The sequence below is a fragment of the Notechis scutatus genome, chromosome Z, assembly GCF_049901735.1.
Source record: "Notechis scutatus isolate UNSWTSFEM ecotype Mainland chromosome Z, rNotScu1.2, whole genome shotgun sequence".
In the NCBI taxonomy this organism is placed as follows: Eukaryota; Metazoa; Chordata; class Lepidosauria; order Squamata; family Elapidae; genus Notechis; species Notechis scutatus.
In genome coordinates, this window is record NC_142025.1 from 117,988,876 (window position 1) to 118,002,347 (window position 13,472).

A 13,472-nucleotide genomic window follows, 5' to 3' on the forward strand; every position below is an offset into this window, starting at 1 on the left:
CTTCTGAGTTTCTACTCTTTTTAGGGGAAATATTCTGCCTTTTAATATTTCCTAGGCTATTTCAATTTTCTAGGAGAGGGGTGGGTGCTTACTTCCTACACCATTTTGGCCAGCAGGGTACTGCAGGAGGCTGCCCAGGCCAAAAACGGGGGGCTTGCACGCCCCCATGCCCTGTTTTGGCTGCTAGAGGCCCTGTGGACTGGCCCTTTGCTACTTCCAGGCCGGCCCTGCGGGCTGAGTTTGACACCAATCTATACATTCCCCCATCCATGGCTTTCCTCTGCAGATCCCAACATCTGGTGCCTTCTATCCCCTCCTCCGGCTTGCTTCTCTGGGAGAGACCCCGTGGTTTGGGTGGGGGGTCCAGGAAAAATTGGGTGCTTGGTCCCGACTGAACTTGAAGGCCAGCTATTTTGGCTGCAAGCACCAAAGTATTAAAACTTGGATTCTTTCTGTGAGTTGGGATGTGGTTTGTTACAGATAGCCCTCAACTTACGGCCACAATTGAGCGCAATATTTCTGTCACTAGGCGAGACAGTGGTTATCTAGTCCCTACACTGTATGTGTGCAGACCCTACACTGTATGTATGTGTTTGTGTGTAACGTGTGTGAGAGCTTTACTCCAGGACTTGTAGTAAACGTGGGGATGTTTGGGAGCAAAATTGGAGCAATAAAAAGGGGAATTAAGACTTGTTCTCTGGCTGTGTTGCTTTCGTACCATGTCCTGGGTCATCCCACCAACTATTGGGTTCAACTCACCATTTGGGCAAGGATTTGGCCTGGAAGAGGCCCTCTGGGTCCCTCCTGTTTGGCTCTCGCCCTTTCCTGCACCCAACGATAGAGGGGCCTGACTGCCCTCCATCCTTCCCAGCCACAGCTGGCTCTGGTGGAGAGGTTATTCCAGCTGCTCCTGCGAGGATCACGCGCGGGGCAGCAAAGGGGGAGGAAGAGGAAGATGGCTGAGAAAATGGCCCCCTCTTTTGCTGGGGTGTGTGTGCGGGGGGGGGGGGGCGCGGTGTCTTTGCATGCGGCAGAGAATTTTCCCACATTTTTTTTCTTTTCTCCGACAGGTCTGGTCTATTTTTATCCTTCTCCACGGCTTCCTTTGTTCCCCTTCACCTCTTCCTGGAGAAAAAATTGCTTAGGAAATGTGCTGAGTGGACACCCCAAGAAGAGGGCTGCTTCTGGCAAAGGACCCAGCCCTGGCATGACCTTTGACCTCTTCTCCCCCCCAAAAAAACCTTCCCTTCTATTTCTCCTTTTCTTTATTTTTATTTATTTTATTTATTTTTATTTATTTGATTTGCCAATTGTTTACAAGATAATAAGTATAAATGTATACATAGTTGTGAATACATGAAATGGGTACATATAAGAAAAATAAAAGAATAAGAGAAATAATAGGACAGGGACGGTAGGCACGTTGGTGCGCTTATGCATGCCCCCTACAGACCTCTTAGGAAAGGGGTGAGGTCAATATGATAGAGGGAGAACTGACAGACTCTATTGATATAAGAAAAAGAACAAGACAAGGGTGCCCACTATCGCCTCTGTTGTTTGTGTTAACCTTGGAAGTGCTAAACAGAAATATTAGAGAAGAAAAGGATATAAAAGGGATGAAAATTAAAAAGGAAGAATTTAAGTTGCAAGCATTCGCAGATGATCTGGTTTTCATTTTAGAAGACCCACTAGAAACAGCATTAAAATTGATAGAAAAGATAGAGGTATATGGGAAGGTGACTGGTTTGAAAATAAATAAAGACAAAACAAAATAAAGACAAAGAATATGTTATCAAGACAAAAGGAAGAATTGGCGGATGTATTGAAAATCCAGGTCACAAATAAGATCAAGTACTTGGGGATACATTTAACAGCAAGATGTAGTACACTAAAAGAGAATAACTATATTAAACTTAAGCAGCAGATAGCGCTAGATTTGGCGAAATGGGAAAATTTACAACTGTCATTAATAGAGAGAATATCAACAATCAAGATGAATATATTACCCAGATTTTTATATTTGTTCCAAACAATTCCAATTAGGCTTGGAAAAGACTATTTTGAAGATTTAAATAAAATTGTGTTGAAATATATATGGCAAGGTAAGAAAGCGAGAATAAAATTAAAACTTTTGCAAGATGCTAGAATAAGAGGAGGATTTGGTTTGCCTAACTGGGAGTTGTATTACCAAGCTACAAATTTGATGTGGGTCAAGGAATGGATAACATTAAGAAATGCTAGATTGTTGACACTAGAAGGACATGATCTGTTGTTGGGGTGGCATGCTTTTTTATGGTATAAAGGAACTAAAACACAGGGGTATTTTAGAAGACATTATATACGGGAGTCTCTGTGGTTAAGTTGGGAGAAGATTAAAAGGCAATGTTATTTGAAAATTCCGGTCTGGCTATCGACTATTGAAGCATTTTCCTAACCTATAATATACAAAAAGGAACAAACAGTTAGATATGATGAAATATTGAATGAAAAGGGTGAACTTAAATCTGTGCAAAAATTAGAGGAACAAGGTATAAAGATGAATTGGTTTTCATATGCGCAAATACATTCTAGGCATGATAAAGATTCTAAAACAGAAGGTTTCTATGATAAGTTGACTGATTTAGATAAGATTTTGACAGGTACTGATGAAAAGGTGATTAAAAAACTGTATGGATATTTATTAGAAATTAAATTAGAAGAAGAACAAGTTAAAGAAACAGTGATTGCTTGGGGGAAGAATTTTGGATATGGGATTGATTTAGAGAAATGGCAAAAATTGTGGTCTCAAAATTATAAAATGACAATGTCAACAGCATATAAAGAAAATTTGTATAAGATGTTTTACAGGTGGCATTTCCCCCCGACAAGAATAGCAAGAATATTCAAGAACAAGTCTGAAAAATGTTGGAAATGTCATCAGATACCTGGCTCATATTACCATATGTGGTGAACGTGCGCGGATGCCAAAAAATATTGGACTAAAATCCACACATGGTTGGAAAAAATGACAAAAAAGCATATAGACTTGAAACCAGAGATATTTTTATTGGGAATTTTACCTGAAATATATAGTAAAGAATTGAAATATTTGATTGTAAATGTATTAACAGTGGCTAGGATCGTATTTGCTAAAAACTGGAAAAATGAGAAAATACAAACACAGGAGGAAGTTATTAAGAAAATAATGGAATGTGCTGAAATGAGTAGATTGACATTTGAAATCAGAGAACAAGATAAACAATTTTATAAAATTTGGGATCTATTAATGGTTAGACAATTAAAAATGGTAATGAAATATGTAGATTTTTAGAACATAATGAATATATAAAGATGTATTTTTTATTATATCTACAAAATGATTATAGGATAGATTTGAGATGGAAATATGAACTGTCATAAAATAAATTAAGTAAAATATGGATTATTTTGTAAAACATGAATGAATAATAGTATAGTCAAATGATTGATTAGCAATGATATTAATGTATTTAGGAATATTTGATTGACAATATGAGAACATATACAATGTAATTCTAATTGAAGACTTCAAAGTAGAAGCACAAAACAAGTTGTAAACCAACTGATATGCTGTATGTACATATTTGGAAGATGGTTTGATGTTTTTATGTTGTGTTTGTTCATGTTTGTCTTAAAAAAAACAATAAAACTTTTTTTTTTTTTAAAAAGAAGCAACCAGTAGATTAACTCATATTTGCATCATGGCGTCAATGACTTAATCTTTTTTTTAAGACTTTTTTAAAAAAAGTCTTGTTTGTTGTGGGTTTTTTTCTTTTCTTTTTTCTCTCTTACTATTTTGGTGTTTTGTATTTTAATTTTTAATTAATTTTTTCTCAAACAAACTAAATATTATCAAGTTGGAGGGGGGGAGGAAGAAGCAACAGGTGGAATGTAATCAAGTAGAGAAGCAACCTGGAATTAAGGAGAAATTTTCTAACGGTGAGGACAATTCACCAGTGGAACAGCTCGCCACCAGAAGTTATATTTGCTTCATCACTGGAAGACATTGGACAGCCACTTGTCTGAAATGGCACATAGGGTTTCCTGGTTGAGCTGGGCTAGAAGACCTCCAAGGCCCCTTCCAATTCTGTTATCCTCCTCCTCCTTTTAAAGAAGAGTGTACAGCCATTTGTCTGAAATGGTCGAGGGTCCCCTGCTTGAGCAGGGGTTGGACTAGAAGACCTCCAAGGTCCCTTCCAACTCTATTACACTCTTATTCTTTTTTCTTGACCATCTCAAACATCCTCAAAAATTGGGTGGTTTGGGATGGGATTTTCTGCTCGATTTTGTCCCCTCCCTGGCCTCCTCCTCTGCTCCTTTTCCCATGGGGGGGGGGACTTCAGGATGGAGTGTTTGATTTGGGAAGGGGGGCTCTGAGCAGGCTTTCCTCTCCACTCAGTGGCCCGCTCAGACCCCTCCCCCAATCAAACCCCCATCTTGAACTTCCCAGAGGTTAAAAATGGAGAAAACTCCTTGTAGCTCTCTCCAGGAAATGAGTTAATGCTCCCCCCGCCCGTTGAGACCCCCAACATCTCCCCTATTTCCAGATTGTCCTGCCTCTCGTCTCTTCCAGAGCCCAATTTCCCCCGCCCCCTCCCAACCTGGCAGGTTAATTACACTATTTAAATTCCCTCAAATAATCGCAACCAGTTAATTAAACCTCAATCGATCGTTAAAAGCAGCCCAATAATGAATATTCCAGCCGCCTCGCTGGGAGGGCGTGAGATGGGGGTGACTCATAGGCTCTCCTAATGCCCCCGCAATCCTGGTTAACACCGCCCCCAAATCAGCATCAGGGGGGACTGCCTGACCTTTGACCCCTAAGGGCCCCATCTTCTGCCTCATTTCAGACCCTTCCTCAGTTTCCTAACATACCGTAAAAATTCCCTTTTTCTTTTCCAATATTTCCCCCCCGCTTTTCATTTTCCTTCGCAGGTGAATTCTCAAAACGCCTCATGCGTGAAGGCCCATACGGGTAAGTCCTCGCCTTATGGCTACCGTGGAGCCCCGAATTCCCGTGGCTAAGTGAGACAGGCGTGCTTTTAGTGCATTTTTCCCCCTCCCCATTTTACGCCCTTTCTGACCACCGACATTAAGCGAATCCTCACAGTCCTTAAGCGAGTACAACGGTTGTTCAGTGAATCCGGCTTCCCTGCGGACTCTCGCTCGTCTGACGGTCGCAAAAGGGGTCCCCTTGGCCCCAGGGGACACTGCAACCATCATAAATACGAAGCAGTGGCCCAGCCAAATTTTTGAGTCACTTGACCACGGGGATGGATGCTACAACGGTCGTAAGTATGAAAACCTGGTCATAAGTCCCTTGTTTGGTGCCTTTGCTATTACTAATGGCTTATTTTTCTGTGGATTATAGGAAGGGGGATTTATTGTTTTTTAATCTTTTTTTCTATACTGTTTTTTGTTTTTGTTTTGCTTGTAAGCTGGGAGCGAATTGGCAGCTCTATAAATTTTATAAATAAATAATTACATTTTGAAACGGTCACTAAATGAACAAGTCGAGAACTACCTGCACCCTTATTTTTTTCTTTGAAATTGTGGGTCCTTGGTCGGCCCCCTCCCCCTTAACCTGCTGCCCCTCCCTTCTCTGCTCCCCCCCCCTCCCCAAACGATAAAAGAAAATGCAACCCTTATTTTGTTCTGCCTCTAAACTCCCCCTATTAATTTTTTAAAGTGAACCCTTGTTAGAAATTCACAAAGTCTCCCCTGGAGAATAAATCCGTGGAACAAAACAAACCGGGCATATTAGGATGAGCAGGAGGGAGAGAAGGGGGGGGGGAGGCTCTGGGGAGGACGTGTGTCCCCCCCTCTTCCAAATTCAAGGGGGGGGGGAGAGAGGGGGAGATTGGCCTTGGATCCCCTCCACTTCTCCCCTTTCTGAGCTGACACCCCAAATTGCAGACAGGCCAAATTCCTGCCTTCTCATTTTTTAAAAAAATTCATTAAAATGCAATTGCAGTTAAACTATTTTTTTAGGGGGGGCTGTTTACTCACATGGAGTATTTGGGGAGTAGAGTGTTGGAGGAAGGAGGGGGGACCAAAAAGAGTTGAGAAAATTGGATCCCCCTTCGATTTAATTTTTTTTTTTAAAGGATATTTTCTCTCCATTCGGGTTTTTAAAATCGGGTCTTTTTTTTCCCTGCAAGGAAACCCCACCTCATTTCATCTTGGGGAGATAGGAAGGAGGGTGTTGCTGGGCCCTCTGTACATGTTCAGAGGTGCCCTCGCTTTCCAGTTTTGGAGGGGCGGGAGGGGGGTTTCCTCTCTTTGTTTGCATTGCTCCGTAAAATCCTTCCAGAAGTCAGTTTGGCTCCAGGGAAAAATCTTAGGAAAGATTTGTGATTGAGGAGGGAGGGGGCCATTTTAAGGGAGGGGGTTTCAACCCTGGAGGAAAGGATCTGGGTTTAAGGAGTGGCTCCTTTGGTTTGGGGAGGATATATTTTCAGGGGGGGAGATGGCCCTACGACCCCCTCCAGAGGGAGAGAAAGAAGGGGAGAGATAGGGTATGTCTGTTCGTAGGAAAGAGAAAAAAGGGTTTGTGAGGGGGCTCAGTGGGTCAGATCTGGGGATCCAGACTACCAAGGTGTGGGAGGGGGTCAAGATAGAGGTCAGGGTTGAAGCTAGGACCCCCCTCCCTCCCAAGTGGTCAACCTAGAAGGGCTTAAGTTTTGGGGGTGCAAGGGGAGACCCTGACAATTTGGGGAGGGGGGGTCCCATGAGAGAAAAGGGGAGGGGGCAGACTTCTGGAAGGAGATTCCTGGCGGGGGGAGAGAAGCAGAGGAGATTCCCAGGGAATGTGAGGAGGGGGCTGCCCAATCTGGAGACTCCAGTAGAAGTGTGAAGAGGGGGCTAAACCAGGGTCGGTTGGGGGAGAAATCTTGTCGCAGTGCCAGACATTGGGGGGGTGTCGGTTGCTCTCTTTCCTCCTCCCCCCGCCTGAATTTTGGCTCAGGCACCTCTATGTACTCCCCCTCCCCGCCCGACAGAATAGAGGGGAGAGGAGGGGGGGAGGGGGAGCGCGTAGTAGCCAAGCAAGACGAACGGAGGGAGGTGGGAGCCTCAGACGAGCATCGCCGCAGAAGACGGGCAGCCCCGCATCCCTCCGTCGCCGCTCCTGCCGCGCTCCCTTCTTCCTCCTTCTGCCCTTTGCCGTCCCGCCGGCTCCCCCTCTTCCCTCGTCTTCTCCTCCTTCCTCTTCTTCTTCCTCCTCCTCCTCTTCCTCCTCCATCCTGACTCCCAGCGACCCAGGTAGGTCCCGTGTCCCTTCTCGGGAGAAAGTGGAATCCCCCCCCCCACAAAGAGGTTTATTTTGGATGGGTTTTGGGGGGGCAACCAGCCTCCTGGGTCGTTGGGGGGGTGGGAGACGACGTGATCTGCGCAATCTTGAGTTGGGGGGAAATTGGGGGCACAGGACAAAGTAGGCAAATTTGGGGTGGTGGGGAAAGGAGGGGTCGCTCAGGTCCTGCTTTTCTCCGTCCCTCCCACTTTCTCCTCCCCCCCGCGCTTTTCCCCCGCTGCAGGTGGGCGCCCCTCTTTCTCCGGCTCCTTCCTTCTGTCTCGCCCCCAGCTCTCCATCCCTGTCTGGGGGGGGGGGGAGGGAAAGGGCTCGAAGTTGGATTGGGGAGAGGAGAGGGACTTGGGGGTCCCCAACCGCCTTCCCTCCTCCACCCGCCGCGCTTTCTCCTTCCCTCTTTCCAAGTCCGGAGAGAATTCCCAGGGCTGGGTTCTGGAGGGATTCCCCTTCGGGCGGGTGGGGTGGGATTTAGTGGGGCCGGGGGGGCGTCTTTCTTTCCCAATCCTCCCTTCCCCTGCCACCCATAGGGTCTCTCCCCTCCGCCCCAACACCTCCAGGCTCAGCTGCTTCCACTCCCCATCCCTCCCCCGGTTCGCGAAGCTCCTGATTAAGGATTGCAAGCACGCAGCTCCGGATTGTAAATCTACCCCGGGAGTCTTAAGACTGCAACGCGGGGGGAGGCGGCGGGGGTGGGTGGCTCGGGGAGGAAGGGGGTGCTCGGGGAGACCCCGGACGGCGGGACGGCGGGAGGGGAGGGGTCCGCGGGGGTCCCCTCGCCCCTCCAGCCCAGCGTCCCCGAGGGGAGGCTGGGCGAGACAGAGGCAGGGAGGGAGCGCGCCTGGGTCACGTTGCTGTCTCTCGTTTCTCGCAGCCCCTTCCTCCCAAGACCCCCTCGTCTCCTCTTGCGGGAGAGACCCCTCTGCCCCCAAGCCAGATCTATAACCCCCTCTTCTCTCTTTTCAACATCTAACACCCCCAATAACCTCTCCCCTTCTGGGTTGCATCCCGACCTCCTGGTGCCCCCTCCCCAACAATCCCTCTCTGGCTATATCCTTACCCCCACCTTTGCCCCTCAGCCTGCTTTTGCCTCCCCCTCCCCATGAGGATTTTTCTTTGGGGAGGGGCCGCCGGCTCTTGGGGGACCCCCAAGACTGGCCTGTCGCACCCTGCCTGCAACCCAGCAGCCCCCTCCCCACTCTTCCCTATGCCAGCCCCCCAATTGGGACATCATTCCCCCCTGATGGGGGTAGAAGAGACAAGGGGAACCAAGGGGGTCTAAATCTCCCCCTCCTCCATCTCAAAAAAATATCCCTTTCAGGCTACCACACAACTCCATCAAACAGCCCTCTCCCCATCTATTCCCCCTTTTCTGCTGCCTGCCCCCCTCCCCCATTTGACATCTCTGTGATGGGGGCAGAAGAGCTAAGGAAACCAGGAGAGTCCAATCTGCCCCCAAAAAAAAAACAACCCTTTTCAGCCTCAGCAGTCCAGTCCAATGCACAACTCCAACAGGCAGCCTCCTCCCCCCCATTTTATCCCTCTGGGATGGCCAGTTTTCCTCCCTCCCCAAGGAAAACGGCACACACTTTTTCCGCTGCCTCCTTCAACACACCTTCCCCTTTTCCACCCGATTCTTCTGGAGTCAATTTTCTGACGAGGCAAAATAAGATTTGTTTGGGTTTTGTTCTCTGGGTTATTATTATTATTATTATTTTTTCTAACACCCCCGATCTGCATCTGGGAATAACTAATCCTAAACAATCCGCTTAGATTTGGGCAAAGCGAAAGGGGAGTAGAAAGCTGCCAGGCAGAGAGAAGGAAAGTGGGGGAGGGGGGAGGAATTAATTAAAACAAACAAGACCTGCGGAGGGTTAAATGTAATATTTGGAAATTGGGGTGCCTGTTCACCTGCCCGGAGGGGACGTGCCAAAATATCTGTTTACGGAGGAAAATGAAATTGGCAGCTCATACAACACACACACACACACACACACACACACACACAAGAAAGGCTCTTTTGAGTCGAGGGGTGGGGGATAAAATGAAGGATGGAGGGAGAAATTAGAAGAATTTGGGCCTGGGGTTTCAGGAGGTTGCTTCTGGTTCAGTCCGAAATAAATGAAGAAATATAACATATATTATATATATATTGTTCTCCCATCTCTTGACTTCCAGGCCAGAGAAAGCTTTGCTTAGCCCGGTTTGGGGGGCTGAGGTAAAAGTGACAGGGACAGCTGTGGGTACCCCTTTGCAGGTGAAATGGGAAGAAGGGAGGGTCGCAATAGGGAGAGAGGCCATGTCAAAACGGGCTTCATTGAGATTGTGAGTTTGAGGGACACAATCGCTCTGGGGTAACAGGAAAAAAAAGGAGCTTCAACAATCACAGGGCTACAAACAGACCAGAAGTCCCTTTAACCAGGTCCTGAACATTGACTGGGTCTGTGGTAAAAGAATTGGGAATGAGGGAGGGAGGGGATGAAGGAGGGAGGTCAGAAGGAAGAGAAGGAAGGAAAAGAAAGGGTGGAAGGCAAGAAGGGTGGAAGAAGAGAAGAAGAGAAGGAACAGAAGGAAGGGAAGAGGAAGGGAGAAAAGCAGAAAAGGGAAGGAAGGAAGGCAGGAAGGAAAGAAGAATGTGACTGAAGAAGGCAGAGAAGGAAGGAAGGAAGGAAGGAAGGAAGGAAGGAAAAGGATGGAAGACAAGAATGATGGAAGAAGGGAAGGGAGAGAAGGAATCCAAAGAAGGAGAAGAGGAAGAGAAAAAGGAAGGGAGAAAAGCAGGAAGTGAGGAAAGGCAAGACAAGAAAGGGGGAAGGATGGAAGGAAGGGGAAGAGGAATGGGAAAGGAGACAAGCGGAAAGAAAAAGAAGGAAGATAGGGAGAAATGAAGGAAGGGAGAAAAGCAGAAAAGGGAAGAAAGGGGAACGAATGGAAGGAAGGAAGAATGTGACTGAAGAAAGCAGAGAAGGAAGAAAGGAAAAGGAAGGAAGACAAGAAAGATGGAAGAAGGGAAGGGAGAGAAGGAACAGAAGGAAGGGGATGAGAAAGAGGAAGGGAGAAAACCAGGAACGGAGGAAAGGAAATGCAAGACAAGGGAAAGGGGGAAGGAAGGAAGGAAGGAAGGAAGGAAGGAAGGAAGGAAGGAAGGAAGGAAGGAAGGAAGGAGAAGAGGAACGGGAAGGGAGACAAGCGGAAAGAAAAAGAAAGGAAGAAATGAAGGAAGGAAGGAAGGGAAGAGGAAGGGAGAAAAGCAGAAAGAAAAGGGAAGGAGAGGAAGGAAGAGGTGAAGGAAGGAAGGGGAAGAGGAAGGGGAAGGGGGAAAAGCAGAAAGGAAAAAAGGAAGGGAGAAAGGAAAGAAGTTTTACCTCAGGTTCCATCCCCTTGTCTCCTCCAATCCCATCTCAAAGCTGCTGTTATTATCCACTAGGGGGGAAAAAAGCCCCCTTTCATCAAAAGCAGCATTTATTTCTTAAATCGGTTTGCGCTTACTCGGAAGCATCGGCATGTAAGCCTTCCACCTAAGCAGTGTATCTTTCCTTAAAAGCTAAATAAAATAATTGGCTACTCCTAGGGCTGTGATGTCCCAAAAGAAAAAAAAGAAACAACAACAGCAACACACACAAGCTTTAAAAGCGCTGGCAGATGAAAGCCTTCGGATTGCAACTGAGACCAAAAGAGGAGAAATTGGGAGCTCCCTGCCAGATATAATCCTGCCGGGTTCCCCTCTTTTAAAAGAAAATTAAAAAATAAAATATAAAATAGGGAATGGGTCCAGTGCCCTCTCTCTCTCCATTGCCAAAAGCACTAGAAAAAGAAATAACTAGGGGAGGGGGAAATCACACAAACAGGAGCTTCCAAAAAAGAAAAAAGGCAGCAAAAAAAAAAAAAAAAGTCTGCCCTCCAAAACTCCCAAAGAGATTTTACTCTCAAATTAATTTTTTCCATTATATAGCACTCAGACATTACTGAGGAGAGAAAACAAATCATTAGATTAAAAAAATAAATAATCACGTGCGGATTAAAAAAAGGTTGGTGCTTCTGCCCTCCAGAACTCCCGGAGAGATTTATCCTCAAATTAATTTTCTCCATTATAACCGTCATGGTTCAAGGTGCATCCCTGGCATAAGGGAAATTCTTCCTTCAGGCAAGAAATCTTAGGTCCCTGTAGAGGGGGCTTCTAACCTCTTTATTGTTTTATTTTATTTTTTTATTAGTTTACTTTAATTTTATTATTTTATTTTATTACGCTGTAGAGGGGGCTGCTAACCACTTTATTTTATTATTATTATTATTATTATTTATTTTATTTTACTTTATTACTTTATTTTAATCTTTCTTATATTATTTTATTACTCACTGTAATGAGTAATAAATAATAGGGAAAATAATAAAATAATAAAAAATAAAATAAATAATTAGGGTGCTTCTAACCCCTAATTATTTTATTTTTATTTTTTATTTTTATTTTATTTTATATTTTATTACTTTATTTTAATTTTATTATTTTATTTTATTATTCACTGTAGGGGCTTCTAACCACTTTATTATATTGTTTTGTTTTGTTTTATTTTTCTTTATTATTATTTTATGTTATTTTACTTTATTATTTTGCTATGTTTTACTTTTTTATTTTACTTTATCTTATTTTACTTTTTTTAATTCTGTTTTATTTTATTTATTATTTTTGAGGGAAAAAGGTCTTAAAAATGCAAGTTTTGCAACCCTTCCTCAACTTTCTAGCAAAACCCAAATATTTGAGGCTGACTCTGAGGGATTTAGATACCGCTAGTCCTTGACTTATAGCCACAATTGAGCCCTGGATTTCTGTTGCTAAGCGAGACATTTGTTTCAGCGAGTTTCGTCCCATTGGACGGCTTTTCTTGTCACCATTGTTAAGGGAATCACTGCAGTTGTTCAGTTAGGGACATAGTCATTAAGTGAATCTGGCTTCCCCTTTTCACTTTTGCTGGTTGGAAGGTCACAAAAGGGAGATCACGCAATCCCAGGGACACTGAGACCATCATAAATACGAGTCAGTTGCCAAATGTCTGAATTTGGATCACGGGACAACAGGGATGCTGCAATGATTGTAAGTGTGAAAAACGTCGTAAGCCACTCTTTTCAGTGCTGATATAGCTTCGAATGGTCACTAAAGAAACGGTTGTAAGTCAAGGACTACTTACCTCAGAGCTTACACACAAATATGCAAACACACACACAAACACACACCTTTGGGATCTATGAATGAAAATCTTGGCATTCAAGCATCACTTGAGTCTCAGCGCTTACATACAAACACAAACACACACATACAGTGTAGGGTCTGTTTGGGCATTGGGGTTGGACTAGATGACCTACAAGGTCCCTTCCAACTCTGTTAATCTGTAATCTGTACAAGCTTTGTGGTCCATGAATGGAAATGTTCTCCTCATGGCTGCACTCTTGAGTCTCAAAGGTTACACACAAACACACACACACACATATACACACAGACCTCTTTGTGGTCCATGAAGGAAAGCCTCAGAGCTTACGCACAAACACACACATACACACACCTTTGTGGTGCTTGAAAATCTTGGTCCTGTAACATCTTTCTGTGTCTTAGAGCTTTCACACAGACAGAGACACACAAGAGAGAGAGAGACATACGGACACACAGACAGACAAACTTTCTGGCTTTTCCACTAGCAATGTTAAGATGGCTTTCAGATATTCTTGAAATGCAAATCTAGAATATTCTCCTTTTTATTTAACAGCTTCTTCTCACAAAGATGGGTTAGAATAGGGATGCAGAATTAAGGCCCCTTTCATGAGTTGTGGACTTCAACTCCCAGAATTCCTGAGCCAGCATGACTGGCTCAGGAATTCTGGGAATTGAAGTCCACAAGCCAAAAGGAGGCCATAGTTCTCCATGCTAGCTGAGGAATTCTGGGAGTTGAAGTCCACAAGTCATAAAGACTCCATAGATCCCCATGCTGGCTCAGGAATTCTGGGAATTGAAGTCCACAAGCCAAAAGGAGGCCATAGTTCTCCATGCTAGCTGAGGAATTCTGGGAGTTGAAGTCCACAAGTCATAAAGACTCCATAGATCCCCGTGCTGGCTGAGGAATTCTGGGAGTTGAAGTCCGCAAGTCATAAGGAGGCCATC

The 13,472-nt window shown here is 44.9% G+C and overlaps 1 protein-coding gene across 1 annotated transcript in view; it reads left to right on the plus strand.

Moving 5' to 3' along the window:
• The first annotated feature begins 7,078 nt into the window (after positions 1–7,078).
• CDH24 (cadherin 24) overlaps positions 7,079–13,472 on the plus strand; it is a 35,578-nt gene continuing 29,184 nt past the window's right edge. The window contains 1 exon segment of the mRNA XM_026683051.2: positions 7,079–7,281. The gene's annotated coding sequence lies outside the window, so the exon portion shown is untranslated.